Below are 21,811 nucleotides of genomic sequence, written 5' to 3' on the forward strand. Positions count from 1 at the left end.
TGAGATTCCACCAGCCCTTTGACATTCATCACAACGCTTGACGAGATCACTTGCATCCTTTTAAAGAGTGAGCCAATAGAAACTACAACTTAACACTTTGGCCACCGTTCTTGCTCCACCATGGTGACCACCATAAGGCGAAGAATGACAAGCCACAAGAATTTCAACTTGTTCCTCCTTTATTACACATCTTCTAATCACTCCATCCGTACTAATTTGGAAAAGGTACGGTTCATCCCAATAATAGTCTTGACAATACCGTTTGAGCTTTTTCCTTAACCGGAATGATACCACTCACAAGGTAATTTGCTAGATCCACGAACCAAGGCACCTCTTTCATTGAAATAGCCAAGAGTTGCTCATCGGGGAAGGAATCATTAATTTCAAGGCCATCGTGCGGCCTCCCCTCCTCCTCCAAACAAGACAAGTGGTCCGCCACTTGGTTTTCGCTCCCTTTTTTTTATCTTGGATGTCTATATCAAACTCTTGCAACAAAATTACCCATCTCATAAATCGAGCTTTGGAATCTTTTTTGATCATAAGATAGCAAAGTGTCGCATGATCCGTATGGACAATTACTTTTGCACCCATCAAGTGCGGGCAGAACTTCTCAATAGCAAACATAATGGCGATGAGCTCTTTCTCTGTAATGGTGTAGTTGATGATCTTACTTGCATAATAAAGTAGTTTTATGTTGATCCTCCAGAGCAATAAGAATTTGATTATAGCCGGAATACCCATCAAGGAAACAATAGAAAGCACGCCCGGCCAATCTATCAAGCATTTGATCTAGGAAGGGAAGTGGAAAATGATCTTTCCTTGTAATTTTGTTGAGCTTACGATAGTCCATACACACGCCCCACTCAGTCATCATTCTTGTAGGAATCAACTCATTCTTATCATTGGCAACCACTATCATACCCCTTTTTTGGATCACATGAACTGGAGACACTACAAAAAACTGGCATTAGCTACGAACGTCGTCGCTAATCTGTCGCTAAAATGCTCGTAGCTAGCAGAATTTCTTGATACTCCGTTGCTAATCTGTCGCTAAATGAGATTAGTGACGAATTTTTTTGTTTAGCTACAAAATTTGTCCGTCGCTAAAACCTAATTTTTAGTAGTGAGAAGTCTACGAACTATCGGAAATGGGGTAAAAAACCCCGGAATCCAACTAATCCTTTTTGACAACCTCTTGCATAGCTTCATTGAGTCTCCTTTTTTATGTTCATAGATGGTTTGGTACCTTCCTCCAAGTTAATCTTGTGCATGCAAAATGCGTAGTTTATTCCCCGAATATCCGCCAATGTCTATCCAATAGCCTTCTTCCTCTTTTGCAGCACCACCAATGTAGAATCTACCTGCACATTAGACAAACAAGAGGAAAGAATAAAGGGTAAAGTAGAAGAAGGGCCAAGAAATTCATACTGAAGATGTGGAGGTAATGGCTTCAACTCCAAGATGGGAGGCTCCTCAACTGAAGGCTTTGTTGGAGGAATGGTTCTATTTTCAAGATCCAAGGACAATTTTCGGGGCTCATAAGTGTAAAACCCCATTCCTTGCAAAGAGTTCACACATTCCACGCAACCCTTCATCTATTCATCATCACAATTGAGCAAGACGGCCTCCAATGTATCATCAACATTCATCATAGCACTTGTTTCATCCACAATCACATCGATCACCAAGTCCACAAACGAGCACAGCTCATTGCTATTAGGTTAGCCTAAAAAACTTACACATATGGAAAAGCATTTTTCATCACTAACCCAAAAACTAAGTTCTCCGGCTTCAACATTAACTAGAGCCTTCCCCATAGAAAGGAAAGGTCTCCCAAGAATAATTGACACATCGTAATCAACCTCACAATCAAGAATGACAAAATCCGTCGAAAGAATGAATTTATCAACACGAACCAACACGTCATAAATCACTCCCAACGGTCTCTTCATGGTACAATCGGCCATTTATAATCTCATAGATGTGTTTCTTGGTTGCCCAATCCCCCAAGTCTTGAACACCAAATAGGGCATCAAATTGATACTTGCCATAAGATCACAAAGAGTTTTAGAAAATTCGGCACATCCAATGGTCAAGGAATTTTGAAAGCGCCAGGATCTTCCTATTTAGGAGCTATTAAATGCATAATTGCACTCACTTGATGAGTCATTTTTATAGTTTCACAATTTATCGACCGCTTCTTTGTCACCAAATCATTCATAAACTTTGCATAACCAGTCATTTTCTCCAAAGCTTCAACCAATGGCACATTGATAGATAGAATCTTCATTATGTCAATGAACTTTTTGATTTGATTCTCCCCGTTTTGCTTGGCAAGCCTTTGAGGATATGGAGGAGGAGGCTTAGCATTGGTGCCTTAGCCTTTTGCACTACCAGTTCCGGTATGTTAACAATGTGCTCCCTAGACGGGTTCACTTCCTCTTGAGTATCCTTCACATTGTCATCAATATCAATCCGCACTTTATCATTTGCTTGCACCACATTGTTCGATATCTCATCCTCTTGTACCACTTGCTCATCATCCACAAGTTTCCTTTGACTTGAGGTGGGTGCATCCCCACCTTTTCCTCTCCTTGTAGTAATGGCCATGGCATGTCCCGTGTTGTTCCCACCCTTTGGGTTCACCACTGTGTCACTTGGTAGTGCCCCCTTAGGACGAGTGTTTAAAGCTTGAGAAATTTTCCCCAGTTGAACTTCCAAGATGCAAATTGATGTGTTGTGTGAGGTTAGTTGAGCATCAGAGTCAGAATTCTTCTTCATAATTTGTTTGAACATATTCTCAATTCGTCCCATCTCATTTGGTTGTTGATACATTGGTTGTTGCCTCCCCAATATCCTTGATTATCGCCACTCCAATTGCCTTGGTTATTTCCACCATTCCAATTTCCTTGATTGTTGTTACTGTTCTAATTACCTTGGTTGTTCGAGTTCTAATTACCTTGATTACCTTGAGGTCTCCATGTTGTTGATTCGGGCCTTGAGAGTTGTTTCTTTACCCTTGAAAGTTGTTCACGTATTACACTTCCTCCTCTTTGTTCATTGTAAGATTCATCTTGATCAAACCCACTATTTTTTTGCACATAATTATCCACACGGTTTTGTACTTATGGACCCTTTTGCCTTCTCTTGTTTACCATCATGCTAACTCCCTCAATTGCATTGACTTGCTTAGGACCTTGCACTTGTTGAAGTTGAGCCTTGGCTAATTGATTCATTATGGTGGTCAACTCAGCAATGTCTCGCCTATGATCATGCAATTCTTTATGCAGGTGAATCACGTTCGGATCACCTTGAGGAACATTTTCTCTACTTTGCCATGCCGATGAAGTATCCGCCATTTCATCTAAAATCTTACAAGCTTCCACATACATCGTTGTCATGAAATTTCCACTGGCAAGTTGGTTGACCACATATTGATTGGTAGTATTAATCCCTCGATAGAAAGTTTGTTGAATCATTGCCTCCATCATGTCATTATTGGGGCACTCTTTGACCATTGTTCAGTACCTCTCCCATATTTTATGCAACAACTCATTGGGTTCTTGTTTGAATGCTAGAATCTTGTCTCTAAGTAGCCATATGCCCGGTAGAAAAGAACTTAGAAATAAATTTATCCGCTAATTCATACCATGTATGGATAGAATGGTTTTGCAATATCTCTAACCAATCCAAGGCTTTCCCCCGTAGAGAGAAAGGAAATAGCCTCAACCTTAAAGCATCCTCAAAGATGTTTGTCTGTTTACTCCCCAATAAGTGTCCACAAACCCCTTCAAGTGTTTGTATGCATTTTGACTCGGAACCCGATAAAGAATACCCATTGCTCTAGCAATGTGTGCATTACATTCATGATTTGAACGTTGCCTGCCCTAATGCGGGGCGAGACTATGGCACTTGCATATCCTTCACTTGGCAATACCCGACGTGGAGCCACTCTTGGTGAAGGTGGAGGTGGAACTGGGTCGTTGTCTTGAGGTTGTCGGCCTCTTCTATTTGCTTGAGGTTCAAGAGGAACCTCTTCAACTTGGTTGTCCTCAACGTCCACGTCCCCCATAGGCATGTTTCTGAGTGGATCATTATTGAGAGCCATTGTTTCACCTACAATTGTTTCACAAAAAAAATTATTAACAAGGAAGGAAATGAAGACAATTCACACACAAAACCAAATATATAGCTAAATCCATTTTTAGCTCCCTAAATCCAAATGCATGCCTCTAACGAGGTATGACGTGGTCGTTTGCAATAACTAAACATAATAAGGAGTCGGGATCGAATCCACGGGGAGCTGAGATGGGAATTAGTAGTATATATTTGGAGTGAGTATGTGAAGTATCTAGATTGCACTACCACAAACAGGGTATTGTTTTTACTTCTAAAATTACGCTAAAAATTGCAATACAATATGCATAAAACTAGAGAAGATTGTTTTTGAATGTTTTTCAAAGATATAAATAGGCCTAGGGTTGTGACCATAACCTAGGTGTTTGCCTAATGGGATAAAGACTTTTATGTTTTTTATTGACTGGGGTGTGTTATAGCTCACAACACTATGTTGTCCAATCAATACCTCTCGGTCAGAGAGTGGTTTTGCCCAATTTGGCTTTCTCAAAAACAAATGGGTATCTACCGAAACAGTTGATAAGCACTCAAGTCGGGTTGTTACTATCTCTAGTTGAACCATTTAATTGGGTTAATCAATCTCTCAATTGATCTAACTCTTTTTTAGCTAAGCTAACCTAGACTAGGTATCTCTTCCTCAAGAAGAGACTAAGTCAAATATGCATAAATCAATATTTATAACCATTTATTTCACAATTGAAGCATGAACTTAGCTAAATAACAAACACTCATTCATAAATAAACATAAAATTAATCACCCATAAGGTTTACACACTAGGGTTGGGTCACAATCCTAGTAAAAAATCTAGCTACTCATAATGGGTATAGAAGAAAACAAATAAGAAAACATAATAAAACTCATATTGAAAGATTAAAATATAAAAACTCAATGTTAAATCACCAAAATAAGCTAAAGTTGCTTAAAGAAACAAGAAGAAAAAGCTACAACACTTTGAATATTCAAAACTTGACCTAATTTCGTGAAACTATTCTATTTATACAAAGCTAGAATTTTCAGACAAAAATGCCCTTCGAGACTTTGCGGTCGCACAATTCCATGTGCGATCCGCCCTTTACTCCAGCTTCACAGGATTGAATCTTTGCAGCCGCACAATTCTGAACCGCGGCCGCATCCCATATTCTGCGGTCCGCGCATTTCTGGGTGCAGCTACGTAGGGCTCTTCTGTGGACCGCACATTTCTGAGTGCGGCGGCGTAGCTGACTTCTATGGCCGTAGAATAATTGTACGGTCCGCACATCCTTTGAGCTTGAAATGAACACTCTTTGAACTTCTGCTTTTGCATAGCTTATGCGGCCGGACATTTCATGTGCGGACTGCACTTTGCACTTGGTCTCTGATAAACTTTTCTTCACAATCTGCGGCTGCATATGGGAATCTGCGGTCCGCAGATCACTCCTTCTTGAGTTAGATTTCATTTATGTGGCTCATTTTTCAATACTCCTGCAATTAAGCATATTTCATCAGTTTTCGTGAATATAATTAAACGCTTTTGGACTAAAATAAAAGCTACAAGGTGCTAATAAAGAGTCAAAATCCCCATTTATCATATACTCTACAAAATTCAAGACAAAACCTCCAAATATCTCTTTTAAATGTCATAATCTATGTGTAATCTATCCATGGAAAAACATGATATATTATCAAAATCAAGTGGAAATCACTCATCCTCTTACCTTGTATAAAATTCTCCTTAAAAAATTACCCATCTCCAATTCTAGGGTTTAAAATATGAAAGAATTGGTTAAAATCCTGAAATTAGAACTTAAATTAGTCTGTCCAGCACTACCCATCGCGATCGCGACAGGCCCTTCACAATTGCGAAGGGAAAACTTAGCCACTGCCTCAAAGGACTCTTCGTGAATACAGAATTGACCTCGCAGACGCGATGCAAAGACACCCCTGACTAGGGGAATGCGAGCCCCTTCCCGTGACCGCGAAGGCCAACCTCTAGCCTACCTCACTGCTCTACGAATGGAATATACCAGGTGCGAATGAAAAGACCAACTGGCTACAAACCATCACAAATGCAACCATCAGCCTAAGAATGCAAATAACAAAACCATCCTGTTCCAAAATCCTTCTTCGCGATCGCGATACTTACTCTGTGATCGTGAAGCACACTAGATATCAGCAGAATCTGCTACATCAAACATGCTTCGGATGGTCCGAAAATCACCTAGGCCTTGGGACCTCATTCAAACATACCGATAAGTCCATAAATACCACACAGACCTATCCAAAGCTTTCAAACACATACGAGATCACCACATCTACTAATCGTAGATCAAACCACAAATTGAATTTCTCTTAATTTCATAAGCTTCTAAAGTCCCAAACAAGCATTCGATTCATGACTAACCACTTCATATCACAATCAAACTTTGCAAACAAGTTCCAATAAATCAAATGAATCTATTCCAAGTCTCAGAACACCAACCGAAATATGATAATATCAGAATTAACTTCTGGTCAAACCTATGAACTCTCCAAATCTTTAAATTGCCAACTTTCATCAAATATAGTCAAAACCTTCTAGGAACTTTCAAATCCAAATTCGAACATACGTCCAAGTTCGAAATTACTATACGAACCTGTTGGAATTATCAAATCACCATTTTGAGGTTATCTATTAAAAATATAACTTTTGTCAACTCTTACAACTTAAGCTTCTAAAAATTGAACTAAGAGCTCCAATTAACTATTAAAACTTTCTTGAACAAAACTAACCATTCATGTAAGTTACAAAACAATATAAAAGCATACAAGAAGTATCAAATAGGAAAACATGGCTCAAATATACAAAATAATCGATCGGGTCATTACAATAGGCACCTTGGATTTTAAAGTGTCTAATAAGTCCAGCATTCTTCTTGTTGAATAAAGCTCATTGTTGCTAAGTGGTGTCAGTTAGGTACTGATTTTCTAAATCCTTAACCTTTCTCCAACTCCTTGGTATCTGCACAAATGTCACCCACCTTCTTGTCCTATACTTGTTTGATCACCTCCTTAAATCCATCTTGCATAGTCTACAAGTTTAAAAACTTAAAGTATCTAGACAGTTTAGCTGTAGAAATTTTGAGCCAGTGAGGAGCATGATCTGAATTGACTTTAGGCAAGTGCACAACTAATGATTTACAGTACTTTGTGGCCAATTGATTATTATCCAGGGCCCTATCACTTCTCATCAATTCTCTTCCAAATTCTTCTATCATGTGCCCCATCATTACATCAAGTGTATTTTGGGTCAGAGAACTGAAGTTTCACAAGATCACACTGAAGAATACAGTTGATAAAAGGTAAAGCTTTCTGATGGTTGTGAGGATGTCCTCCTTCTTTCTCTTGAGCTTTAGTAGTGTAATTAAAGTCACATGTCACACGCCATGGTTTATTGTAGTATGAGAGCCTCTTTAAATCTTCCAATAAAGGAAGCCTCAAAGAAGACTTAGTATTAGTATAAACAACAAAAATGATAAAATCTTCCTCATTGTTATTAATGGAGCAAGTTAGGACCTATTAAAGATCATCAATAACAGTACAATCTAGATCTTCATCGCTAAAAATCCAAATTTTATTTTTGATGTTTCAAAATGCTTGACTATAACCAAGCATTCTTTTGTATCTTTGAAGTTTCTCTCTAGCCACAAGGGGTTCCATAATGGCTATAAAAGAAAGTTTTTTTATTGAGTTTGAGGAATTTAAGTCTTTCAAAGGCATTTTTAATACCTCTAATATTTCATATGAGAGTGTTAATCATGGGAAAGATTGTGAGAGAATGTTAGCTTAACCCTGGATCTTGTTAGAGGAGAATCACCTCCTCCTCTGCTTTTGCCCCCTCTATAAGTGCCTAGCCCTCTAGGTGAGAGATTGTATGTCTTAGTGACCACCTCAAAATCTTAGCTAACGTTGGGATCTGAGTGTTGGCGTGAGCTAACTAAATCAATTAGTTTTGCTTCAGTTTTATCATCATCATCATCTCTTTTTATACCACTATCTTCATTGTCTGCAGAAGTATCCCCATCTATGATTTCATATCTTCATTTATCATCTGAAGTGCTTTCATTTTCAGAATCTAGAGGCAGTTCCACTTGCAGGAATAGGATCATCTTGTGTTGGTGATTTATTGAATGACCGATGGGTGAGTTCTGTCTGTAGATTGAGGTTTATATTTATGACTTGAAACTTCTCCTTGTAAGCATTGTCTGAAGATTCTAAAACATAAGATGAGGAGTTTTGAGAGGTGTTGAGTTTGATAAATATTTGGTAGTTGTTGGAGTGTTGAATTTAGGTTTGCTTTAGTTAGGATTTGAATAGAGGCAGGATTGTTGTGGGGTTGGTCACTCTAGTGACTTTTGGGAAGTTGTTGGCTATTACGGGGGTTGCTGTCTTTGGTAGAAGGTTCAGCTTGCTTCTGTCTTTGTATATCATCTTTGGTAGTAGTTGAAATAGTACTGGTTGTTGTATTTGAATCAAGTTTATTGTGGCTTGGTTCAACATGGTTAGTTTGCTGGAATTGTTGGCTAGTTTTAGGTCCTTGTTTGTGTGCCTTATTTGATTTTTTGTTGGTATTGGGGTAGAGTGAATTTGGATAGGCTGTTGGATAGTGTTCTTGTCTTGTTTTTCTGTTGGCTTTTGGGGTAATGTCAATTTGGATAGGTTTATGAATAATTTTCTTTGTTTCTTTCTCTGTTGATACATGCTTTTAGGTAATCTAGGAGATTTGAATCTGCAATTGGCTTTTGGTACAATTATCTTTGTTTATTTTCTTAACAGTAGTAACATTCTGGTATAACATGTATGTGGTCTGAGTTTTCCTTGAACTTCTTTTGGTTAGTGTTTGAAGTTTGTTGGTTTCCCACCTGAGGAACCTTTCATGTCATGGTAGAATATGCCAGCAGAAGAGATGTAATGGTAGTTGATGCATAAAGATCCCAACAGGGGCTAATAGAATTTCTATTTCAGGTACAAAGTCAGGCGACCACGGAAGTAGCTTCATTGGGCAACAAACTATATTGCAAAACCTCCTGAAATATATGTTGTTGTAATTTGTGAGAGTACTTGTTGATTTTTTGGTATGTATTGACTATTCATGTATGTTATCTTTGATCATTGTTTCTACTTGATAAAAAAGAATGATTATTGTATTGTAGATTGGTAAAGATCAAGTGTTTCATCAATGGATACAAAAAGTGAAAAATACAGTCCATCCTTTTCATGTTTTTGAAAAAGATAAGCTTCGAAATCTGTACTAATCACTTATGTTCCTTTGCTTACTATGCGAAAAGATTTAATCAACGATTATATTGAACCAGGTTCAACATCATGCATATCAAATGAGTCACGTGCTCCAACCTTTTAAATGGGTTTCATTGACGGTTAGTATGGACATGAAACTTTGCTTCTGTTGTTCTTTCTTCTTTCATTTTTTCATTCCTAAAGATTGTTGAACAAAAATTTGCACCTTTTAGTTCATAATTGATACATATAATTTACTTACTTCTAGGTTTTATAAAGGTTGCTCCAGGATAAAATCATAGCTAACTCTAGAATTTTATTCTACGTATTGAGTTATTTGTTTAACAGTCAATTACAAATTAGTTACTATCCAATCATGCTACCAAATAAAAATTTAATCTCTTTGTTGGTTACTTCTCAACTAGGGAATGCATACAATAAGCAAATATGAGACTGAAGTTGAGGGAGGAAGTGATGAGTTAATATGAAGGTAGGAACAAAGAAGCTCGCTCGAGTGAAATGGACCCTGCTCAAGTAATAATTTAATGTTCTCTTGATTGATATTATCTGTTTTTGATATGATATTAGCGAGCAGTTTATAGTCCTTATCTTGTTCAAGAAAGTTCAAACATATCGATTGCTCGACTCCTTCTTTCTCGGTTATTTCAAACTAGCTTATGTTTACCTAAAATCACCACTTCAGAGACGACTATAGGAGAATTGCTTAATGAAAAGAATTTATGCTATTTTCATTGAATGTCGATATTCCTCCACAAATAACTATCTAAGTGTGAGTTGTGTTTTTCTGATAGCTTTTGATGTCCAGGTGCTTAGTGATGCTAGAGTTGTATGCAAACCTACCGGTGACACACCATTTTATCTAGCATTTGTGTTCAAATGTTGGAACAAGCTAAATCGTGCGAACTACTATGTAAGATTCATCTATCTTTCTCTCTGGTGCATTTGTTCAAGCTCACTTTCTTTCTTTTTTCCTCCTCTTTTATAGATTATTTTTTTCTTTATGTTTTTTTTTTTATAACCTTCATAGAAGAATTTCATATATTTCCACAACTACAGATGGCACCGCCGGTGTTTGACTTATATTGTAACACAAACAATCCTAAGCATAGACAAAGGTTACCTATTGCATCTTAACTCCTTTATTCGACTTACGAGGAGAAAAAAGACATAAACTTCTTTGGAACTTGACATGCCACACTTGTTCTTTGATGTAATTTGCTGCAGTACAATTGACTCTCTATATAGCTTCCACGATAACCTTAATTTTTTTTGTTTCATTTGAAGTTCTTTCTCTGTTTTCTTTTCTAACATCATTTCACTCAATGCAAATTTATGTTCTTATTTAGGTTGAGAATTTATATAAGGATATCACAATAAATTTGAACAATAATGTTATTAAGCTTCTTTAGTGTCAATACTTAGTATCGGCAAAAACAATAAACTTATCTTTTTAACTTGACTTAATTGTAAGAATAGAAAAAAGATGGTGTCACGACCTAGATTCCCACCGTCGGGATCGTGATTGCGCCTACTAGTGAAAGCTAGGCAAGCCAATTGCTCCGATTAATTTACCCTTTTCATTTTTATCTTTCAAAAATTCACAAGTTAACACAATATAAACAGCGGAATAATAATGTGGAAGAACGGAATTAACAATTTAACTTAATACAAATACGGATCCATAATAGAGTTCTACCCAGAACTGGAGTCACAATCTCACAGACTGTCTAAGAATACTACAAATAGTGGTCTGAACAAAGAAAATACATATCTGTCTTAGAAATAAGTAAAAACAGAATGGAACAGGATAGAGGGGGACGCCAAGGCCTACGGACGCCTGCAGGACTACCTCGGGTCTCCACTGACTGAAGGCAGCACCCTCGAACTATGGTCTGTAGGGTCCAGTACCGGGATCTGCACAAAAGAGTGCAGAGTATAGTATTAGTACAACCGACCCCATGTACTAGTAAGTGTCGAGCCTAACCCCAACAAAGTAGTGATGAGGCTAGGATGCGACAACTATATAAACCTGTGCAATTTAATCTTATACGAGAAGCAATAATACCAAGAAACAATAATAACAGGAGGCAATAATAACAAGAATTAAACAGGATAAGATAGAAAAGGGGGAACATGCTGAGGGGGGGATATCAGGTTATGACAACAATGAAATAAAGTGACAAAGTAAATACCAAACTTGAAGCAACGGAGATAATAACACAAAAACAAGTGTACGACATCACCCTTCGTGCTTTTAGTCTCATCCTCACCATATAAATCAAAGAGAAGGCACGATATAACCCTTCGTGCTTTTACTCTCAATAATATGGCACGACATCACCCTTCATGCATTAACACTCACAATAACAGCACGACATCACCCTTCGTGCACTAACACTCTCTCAAAATATCATGCACGGCATCACCCTTCGGGTTTTACATGCTGAAGTCTAATACGTGGGATAGATCGTCGTGATACTTCCGAAGCATGGACACATGAAACACTGGGTGCACGACTAATAAATCTAGTGACAACACAAGCTCGTAAGCCACCTCTCCCACTCTCTGAAGAATCTCAAAAGGGCCAATGAATCTAGGGCTTAGCTTGACCTTCTTCCCTAACCTCATCACGCCCTTCATGGGCGACTCCCTAAGCAACACTCGCTCTCCGACCATGTATGCCACAACACGAACCTTGCGGTCGGCATAACTCTTTTGCCTGGACTGAGTTATACAAATTCTATTCTGAATGATCTTAACCTTATCCAAGGCATCTTGGACTAAGTCGGTACCCAACAATCGAGCCTTTCCGGGCTCAAACTATAAGGCCCCGGAAAATTTTTGCTAAGTAATTTAGGATTTCGAGGTGTCATGTAGGCTAATTATAATATTTTATGTGCTATTAACATGATGGATATCAATTGGATATGATAATAAGTGTATGAGGCATATTAAAAGTGATTTGGAGTCTAAGGAGAGGCCTAAGTCTAAGCCAAGTTGGAAAATTTCATAATGGACTAAAGTTGTGAATGAGTACGCAAAAGACCTCACTTTGGACAATCATATATCCAGTTATATAAGGTTTTGTTTTATGCACAACCTATCAAATTAAATCTCTTTGAGTGTAGTTTCCGATGCATCAAACCGTTCATCATTTGGAGGTGTATACAGAAAGTTACGACCATTTAACTGGGCATGTGTCATATGCGTGCCCAGGTGCGAGGTGGAAGCGCGGCCGTGCATATTAAGGAGTATTTTGCCTCGTGAGCGCGGACTTAGCGCGGTCATTACCGTGGGCGCACTAGTAGCAGACCTATAAATACCCCAAGACCGGGTATGGAGAGTCTCTAAGTCATTTTTTGAGCTAGGGGTTGCTCTATCAAGGGGAATCCATTCCATACTTCCCTCCTATGATCCAAGGTAATGTTTTTGGTGTATTTTGAGTTGATTACTACTCCTAAACACTTATATTAACAAGGATTGATCTTGAAAATCCATAGATTCCCATTCAAATCCCTAAATTGATCAAGAACACTACAAGTGGGGATTCTCAAAATTCTTACTACAAGAGGTATGTCTATCATCTCTAACTACTCTATGGTGATTAGTTAGGTATGATATATACATTAGAACTCATGGGATGGAGATTAGAAGCCATAAGTGCCTAATCTAGGTTGTGTTGGTGTTGTAGAGATTGTGAGATGGGTTATTGAGTTATGATTCTTGGGTGTAATAGTATTAAGTAGACATGCATGTACAAATTAGGTTTGTGGGAAGATTGTTGAACATAAATAAGTAAAGATTGGGTTGAGGAATGAAGGAAATCTTGTAAAAGAGATTTGAAATCAAGATGCTCAACTAGTGTTTGATAAAATGCTCAAATAAGCTAAAACAATGAATACCTTCCTAATTTGTGTTCAATTTTGTTATGTCTCAAGTAGATTGGAATTGCTAGAATTTCCGGAATGTCTTAGTAACTTAAGGAAAGCTTAAACAAGGTATGTATGGATAAAACCCCATCTTTTAGAAATCGAGCTTCATCGATGTTTGTGTGAATATGGTAAGATTAAAGTTGAATTGTTGCATCGATTGTTATTTTACATGAATTGGTGTTGTAACCTTATATGCATGAAAGATGTGTCTCAACATGATCAACGTACTATCTTGATAACTTGAAAGGGGCAAAAGATATGAATTATGTATTGAAATGCTTAGACCTTAAATTGAGATTGAAGCTGCATATAATGTGTCATCTATGTGAAATCTTATCTATGCTCACAATTTAAATTGCTGTTGTGTGCACCTACTGTCCTAAATTACAAAACTAACACTAAAATTGAAAATGATGTGAAATGTGGCCTAGTGTCAAATATATGACGTGATAGTTATGGCCCCAAGTGCCTTTGAAATGGCATATGTGTAACCAAAGATTGGAGTGAGATGAATAATGGAAAATGGTAACGTCTCGGGGAGGCGGCTTAGCCGATTGGGCCGTGATCGGACGCTATGATATATATGTCGTGCCCTCTTTTTTCTCGCGAAATTAGGCTTGTGACATTTGGGAGGACAACTCGTTCCCTATTGGGAATTGGGTTTTGGAATTTGAAGAGTCGCCACCTAATGATTAAGTGCATTAGGACACTTAGAAGAGTTTGGGTAAGGGCTAGAAATTATCTCGAGTGGAAGGTGTTAGGCACCCCTCAAGATCCACTAGTATGGTTGCTGCCATGTTACAATTGTGACTTCACATAATCAAGTAAACAATTAAGGGCCTCAAATAGAAGGGGATTTTCACATATTATTGCAAGCAAATTGCAAGTTTGGAGAGAATAAAGAAAGCAGAAATAGTTCGGACAATAAAACAAGTTAAAAGGAAGCGGGTCCTAGGTTTACAAACAATATGGATCACATCAATGCAATACCCGGCAATCACTCCTCAAAAGAGGGGTTACACGTGGTATTAGCGCACCGGTCATCATATTCATATCTACCCTTTCCCACCCCGTTAAGGTATTAAGTACGAAATAGTATCGTTACTTATTGCATGCTAGTACCCGCCCCAATCCTATCAGTCCCAGAGGCATTTGGGACTACCAGTCCTAAAGGGAAGGGAGATTTGGTTTTCAGAGTTTTAAAAGGACAAAATTCTAGGGCGACAATCAAAACATATAAGGCAGGTATGGGGAGAACACATAACAGTTTAAAGGGCTCAATCAGGCCTCCTCATTTATAGAGACAAATTGGCTAGCATGACTTACAAGTACTGGTTATGGTCTGAAATCAAATTAAAGCATAGGATAGGCTGATTCATCACATATTTCTCAGATAAGGAGTCCGAATTAGCCTTCTCTGGTTGTAATTTATCAAAGACTGATGCAGTTAATCAATTATCTACTAGCTTGCCTAGGTGAAACTTATAGGCATGATATCTAACAGTGCTTACTCCGATTTTAAAGAAGGCTTACTGATTGTGAAAAACACATAAGTTCTGCAGATGTTAAACGACATTACCACTGATGTTAGACTTGTAGATGAAGTAAACGAATCAGATTCAACTGGTTACTCCTATAGGCATGATTTCTAGGCGTCGTTGGTTTTAAGACGATTATAAAAATGCAGGAGTCCTATAGACATGGTATCTAGAATGAAACTAATTATTACTTAACCTATAACCGTTTGCCTAATGATAGATGCAAAATTCAGAAACTATAGGCAGGATTTCTATATGACGTGCATGAATAAAGAAAACTATAGGCAGGATTTCTATGTGACGTGCATGAATGCAGAAAACTTATAAGAAGGATTTCTATATGACGTGCATGAATGCAGAAAACTTATAGGCAGGATTTCTAATGAAATGCGGAAGTGCAGAAATTGTAAATAGTAACCTATGATCATGTTGTCTACCCTTTGCATACATAAGTGACCCTCCCCTTTCACTAGAATCCCATAAATTATTACAACATATTACAGACCATAATGAATTAAGAAAAGTAAAATTACATCAGAAATTAAGCTACAACCAAGGAGCCTAATTCAGACTCAAGGTCCAACAATATGAGGTGAACCAACTTCCAGGATCAGGTTTCCAAAGCCTTCTCTTATTTGGGATGTGTTAAAGTTCCTCAAGAGCCTCAAATGGACTCCGGGCAGTTCTTACAACCCAAATATATTGCAGAATTAAGAGCATAGTGCAGTGTGGAAATGCCAGCCCTCAGATGTCCAAGTTCAGAGGGAACTCAAGGTCCCAAAGCAAGGCTCATAAGAGGGGGCAGAACTAGAATCTAAGAGTAAGTGTAAGTGCACTAGGGGAAAATCAGGGAGAGTCATGGCAGACATGGGGTCATGCCCAACAATCAGGAGTGCTGGCACACCCCTGACTAGCCTATTAGCCACATTTGAGAGTTGGGATCCATTTAGGATCAGGTTCAGACCTAAGCAGCAATTTGGATGCTGTTAGGCCATGAACCTTAACTCAAACCATAGAAGGGAGTGAAGGTATAGGGAGTTCATAACAAACAGCATATGCAAAGAGAGAGTAGCATACTCAATACATAACATGAACAACAGAGTAGACAGGAGTGTAGCAACTGTAAAAATAAACACATAGGATGGTACTGAAATCAAAATTAAGGCATACCAGTTTCAGGGAAATAAATAAGTGAAAGCTGAAGTCTTGTAAACCAAATTGCAAGCAAACAGTACAAAAAGATCTCAGAAGAGAGTAGAGTAGAGTATTGTAATTGAGAGATGTGCGTGTAAAGTGTTGAATTCGAAGTGTTGAACTGAAGGTTCAAGGTGTCTTAGTGCAGAAGGGTCGTGCCCCTTTTATAGTGCAGAAAACAAGTAAGAAAAGGTAAGCGAATAGTTTGCAATCAATCGCACAGAATCTCCCTTCAGTTAAGGAATTCTGATTACAAACGGGTAGAATACAATTAAGGAAAGAATTGGATTAAAATCTTTTCCAAAGTAGTACAATAAGGGCAAATACATAGAAACTATTTAATGAAAGAGTTTGATAGCAACACGGTTTGTGCAAATAAGGAAAGGCAATCAATCATCAGCCAGTAAAAATCAAAAATTGAGTTTTGGTATGAATGAATCCAACCAGAAAAGGTGAAGAAAGGTTTAATTTAAAGAAAATCAGTAACAATAAATCGAACCTTATTAAAAGGAATTCTGAATCAATCACAAATTGGCAAAATCTCTTTTGAAGGAAGAATTCCTCATATATAAAGCATACAGACAAGTCAAACAAGAAAGAACTGTCATGCTAATTAGAAAGAATCTAGCATAGAAAAGAGTTCAGAGTCAAAAGGGATACAAGTTCAGTTTGGCAGACTCATAATGAGTCTGAGAGTCCAGTGTTCCAAAGTAGCCCTAGTCCAAAACAAAACTTGCCAAAACCCAAAGCCTAGGGTTTTCAACTTTACTCAGAAGCAGAGACGAGAAGACAGATAACAGGCTCAGAGGCCTCTTTCAGAGACTCATGAGAAACCAACATGCATGATAGCAGGTTCGAAACAAATATAGTGAAAAAGCTGATTTGAAGCATAAAGAACATGTTTTAAGAAAATCTTGGAACTTAAATAAGTTCAGAAGACCAAGAGGTAGCATAAACTTAAGGAAGAAGTAGATGAAATATGTTTGGAAAGAACTCAAACAAAGTCCAGAAGAAGGCAAATAAGAACTAAGAGCTTAGTAGAAATTACAGTAAGGGAACACAGGGTTAAACAAACACATAAGATAAACGTGTGAAAGCATGATATAGAACCCAGTAGAAGAAAGAACGGAGCATAGTAGAAGAATATGCATAATAAGGCAAACCTAAGAACACAGGAGAAGGACATGAGAGGTAGAAAAGCGAACATAAAAACATAGCATAGACAGATTCACACAAAGAAAAGAAGAAGAGGAGTCAGAAAACATTTTAATTTTTTTTTTCAGAAACCCTAAATCGAAGAGAAACAAATTTTGAAAGAGAAGATTGGGGAAAACGTTTTTAAAATTCCAGTAGAACACAGATATAGCATAGATATAAGAAAATAACCAGCGAAACCTCGAATAGCTTAGGATTTCAGAGAAACCCTAGAGAAAGGCTGGGAAGAAAATCCAATCCTGAGTCAAAAAGACTCATATTGCTTGAACACGCCGGAATAATGGCCGGAGAAGCCATAGATCTACAGATCTGAGCAGGATCTGAAGAGAGCCATCGGAGTCGGACCTTAAAACATCAAACATCCAAGGTTTGATGGTGGAGGGGGGTTCGTACCAACCATCCATGGCCTGAGAATCCACGGATTCCGGTGGAAACATGGTAGAATAAGGTGGGAGATGGCTAGGGTTTCAGAGAGCTTGAGAGTGTTTTGAGAGAAGAAGGGTTTCAAGGCGGCGGGTTAGGTGAGAATGAGGGGGATTAGGGTAGTCGTTTAGGTTTAATTATGGAAGGGCGAGTCTTGGCCGTTGATCTTGAGTGATCAACGGTCCAGATTTAAGTGGTAGGTGGGGAACGGGTTGGGCCGTTTGTAATTGGGTCGTGGGATCCAGATTGAAACCGGGTTGGTTTTAATTTGGGCGGAATTGGGGTCAAATTGGGGTTAAAATTGAAAGGAAATGAGGCTGTAATTGAAATAGAAATAGGCTAAATGTTAAATAGCCAGTTTTTCTTTTATTTTATAAAAAATAGTAAAATAATTTTAAAAGCAAATTAAAAGTACTGAGCCAATTAATAATATATAAATATCAATTTAAAAATACTGGAACAAATTTTACAATTTTAGAAATGCTATTAATTTTAAAATAGGCTATAGTTGCAATTATATGCAATTTAGTCTTTTAAATACCAAATAAATTCGTAAAAATGTACAAAAATTATCTTAACTATATTTTGGTATAAATATGGGAGTAAAATAAATTATTCACCAAAATTGATAATTTTGGGAATAATTATGGATTTTGTACTGCTAAAATGGATGGTAAATTGATTTTAAAAACTCTTCAAAAGATTAGAAAAATACTAAAACACTTGGGTATGCTTATGTATGCATATATATGATATTTTGAAAGTATTTTGTAATTAAAAATACATAGAAAAAAATTGGGTATCAATAGCTGCCCCTCTTTACCCGGGAAGGATGAAAGGGTTGCCGGGTAAAGGCCAATTTTTGACCGAATGAAATGATTTGAAGAATTTTGATCGAGCTATGGTTCCTGAGCTGCCTACATATCCCTGGTCTTACAGGAATCAGGCCATATGTAGTTCAGGATCCATTGGCGGAATATGTCGATGGAGACTTCAAAAAGCGGACGCGATGTTCGGGTTGAGAAGGATGGTCAGTGTCTGATAGGCTGCAGGAACTAGAGCGAGATCGCCCCTGCTAAGACGGCCGTTGCTAGATGGTTTACTTGCAAGTGAGCATACATTGTGCATAAATTTAAACATGATGCAAGTTCCCATTGGACCATGAATGCTGTCCTCGGACGGTTAGGATGATGTCTTCAGACTATGACATCCTGGGCCATGAAGCGTATGATAAAGGATTCGCAGGCTATGAAATGATGTTCGCGGGCTATGAGAATGATGCCTCCGAACTATGATGCCTTTGAATAATGATATGCAAGAGATAAAATGAGGTCATCACGCCATGGCATGGCGATCTCGGGATATGCAAATGGTGCCTCCGAACAATGACACCTTTGGACAATTTGGCGATCTTTCATCCCATGAAATGCAGAAGGAGGCGATATTTCAGCCGATGCAAGACGTAAATAAAAGGTGGCAATATTTCAGCCGATGTAAGAGTGATAAAGTGGCGATATTTCAGCCATGCAGGGTGGAGGCAGTGCTTAGTCTCAGAAGGCAGAACTGTAGCCTTATGCAATGCAAGAAATGCAGATGGAGGTAGAGCTTAACCTCGAAAGGCAGAAAGGTAGCCTTATGCAATACAGGGAAATGCAAATGGAGACAATGCTTAGTCTCGAGAGGCAGAAAGGTAGCCTTATGCAATGCTGGGAAATGCAGATAGAGGTAGAACTTAACCTCGGAAGGCAGAAAGGTAGCCTTATGCAATGCAGGGAAATGCAGATGGAGACAATGCTTAGTCTCGGAAGGCATAAAGGTAGCCTTATGCAATGTAGGAAATGCAGATGGAGATAGAGCTTAACCTCGGAAGGCAGAAAGGTAGCCTTATGCAATGCAGGGAAATGCAGATGGAGACAATGCTTAGTCTCGGAATGCAGAAAGGTAGCCTTATGCAATGCAGGAAATGCAGATGGAGACAATGCTTAGTCTCAAAAGGCAGAAAGGTAGCCTTATGCAAGGAGTAAAAGGGCAAAATGATGATAGAATTTTCCTAGCTGATAGCGGCTCGAGATATTGCGACTGCTAGGGATACTATGTCTGCTGGGAGCCCTGTGCGAATAGAAGCTATGAGTAAGTGAAACGGTTCTAAGAGTTATATTCCTGGGCAATGTGAGTCTCATGAGTGTATAGTATATTTGATGATTTTGCAACTCAAGTGTCTGTATTCAAAGAAAAATCGTGAGTTTTGTAAAGAGGGGAGGTTAGTTCGTATTCCCGCTGGCTCTGCTTGACCTGCTCGGCTCCATTCCGATGATATTGGGCATATCATTGGGGTAGCATTGCTAAACGAAACAACTTTGGTAATAGACATGCATGATTTAGTAAAGAAATGTGATAATAAATACATAATTAAGCATAGTTTTCTATAGATGAACTGACGACGACGACATGGTCCAAGATACTGCAACTTCTCTCACTCCAGAATTTTGAGGGTCCTCCTCAAAATTCTGCCCCAATTTCCAATAGCGGGGGGAAATGAAAATTTTATTGAATTATGACCGAACCCATAGGGCTGCCTACGTATCCCCTCTTAAATAGGAATCAGGTCAGGTGTAGTTCAAATTACATCATATGAAGAAAGCATAAAAGTTACACATAGTATCGCTTCACTGCATCTGAATTGATCGGCTTCGGCCAAACTTCACCGTCCATTTCTGCAAGTATGAGGGCTCCTCCGGTTAGAACCCGGTGAACCATGTATAGACCCTGCCAGTTGGGAGAGAACTTCCCTTTGGCTTCATGTTGATGTGGGAAAATCTTCTTTAACACCAGCTGCCCCGGTGTAAACTGTCTTGGCTTGACTCTTTTGTTGAAGGCTCTGGACATTCTGTTCTGATAAAGTTGACCATGGCAAACTGCATTCATTCTTTTCCCATCTATAAGAGCTAGCTACTCGTAGCAACTCTCTACTTATTCTTCATCGTCACGTTTGGCTTCCTGTATGATTCTTAAGGAGGGAATTTCTACCTCGGCGGGAATGATTGCTTCTGTACCATAAACCAACATATAGGGAGTTGCCCCGGTTGATGTGCGCATTGTGGTGCGGTATCCCAACAAGGCAAATGATAACTTATCATGCCACTGCTTATGCTTTTCTATCATCTTCCTTAGTATCTTCTTGATATTCTTATTGGCGGCTTCTACAGCTCCGTTCATCTGAGGTCTGTAAGCTGTAGAATTCTTGTGTTTGATCTTGAAGATTTCACACATGGCTTTCATTAGGTCGCTGTTGAGATTGGAATCGTTATCAGTGATGATTGACTGTGGAATTCCGAAACGACAAACAATGCGATCGCGGACAAAATCTGCTACCACTTTCTTAGTCTTTGCTTTTGTACGATGTTGCTTCAATCTATTTGGTGAAATAATCAATTGCCACTAGAATTAACCTATGTCCGTTTGATGCGGCAGGCCCGATAGGTCCAATAATATCCATTCCCCAAGCGGCGAACGGCCATGGCGAGCTTATTACAGTAAGCTTGTTTGGAGGCACCTTTATCATGTTTGCATGTATCTGACAGCGATGGCATTTTCAGACATACTGGATGCAGTCCGTTTCCATAGTCATCCAAAAATAACCATCTCGGAGTACTTTCTTGGCTAAGACAAAGTCGTTCATATGTGGACCGCAGGTCCCTGCATGAATTTCTTCCAATAACCTGGATGCTTCCTTTGCGTTGACACACCTTAGTAACCCGAAATCAGGAGTCATCCTATACAAGATTCCTTCGCTATGAAAGAAGTTGTTAGATAGTCTCCGAAGTGTGCGTTTCTGAGTAGGATTTGCGAGTTCTGGATATTCTCCTTTTGTCAAATATTCCTTGATATCATGAAACCAATGTTTTTTGTATGCTTCTTCTTCTACATGAGTGCAGTAAGCTGGCTGATCATAGATCTTTACCGGAATAGGATCAATGAAGTTCTTGTCGGGATGCTGTATCATGGACGATAGGGTAGCCAATGCATCAGCAAACTCATTCTGAACTCTGGGAACATGTTGGAATTTTGTCTTTGTGATCCTCTTCCTCAATTCCTAT

At 38.6% G+C, this 21,811-nt stretch overlaps 1 long non-coding RNA gene across 6 annotated transcripts in view; it reads left to right on the forward strand.

Annotated features, from left to right (window-relative positions):
* Positions 1–6,840: 6,840 nt before the first annotated feature.
* The window catches only part of LOC107829389 (uncharacterized), a 32,616-nt gene continuing 17,645 nt past the window's right edge, over positions 6,841–21,811 (forward strand). The window contains exons 1-7 of one of the 6 annotated variants that reach the window (XR_001657910.2): positions 6,842–7,455; positions 8,226–8,294; positions 9,119–9,228; positions 9,307–9,531; positions 9,817–9,925; positions 10,218–10,322; positions 10,469–10,693. This is a non-coding gene — a long non-coding RNA (uncharacterized LOC107829389). The other 5 variants (XR_001657909.2, XR_001657911.2, XR_012699828.1 and 2 more) reach the window with 5 other exon arrangements.

Source organism: Nicotiana tabacum, chromosome 16, assembly GCF_000715075.1.
Source record: "Nicotiana tabacum cultivar K326 chromosome 16, ASM71507v2, whole genome shotgun sequence".
In the NCBI taxonomy this organism is placed as follows: domain Eukaryota; kingdom Viridiplantae; phylum Streptophyta; class Magnoliopsida; order Solanales; family Solanaceae; genus Nicotiana; species Nicotiana tabacum.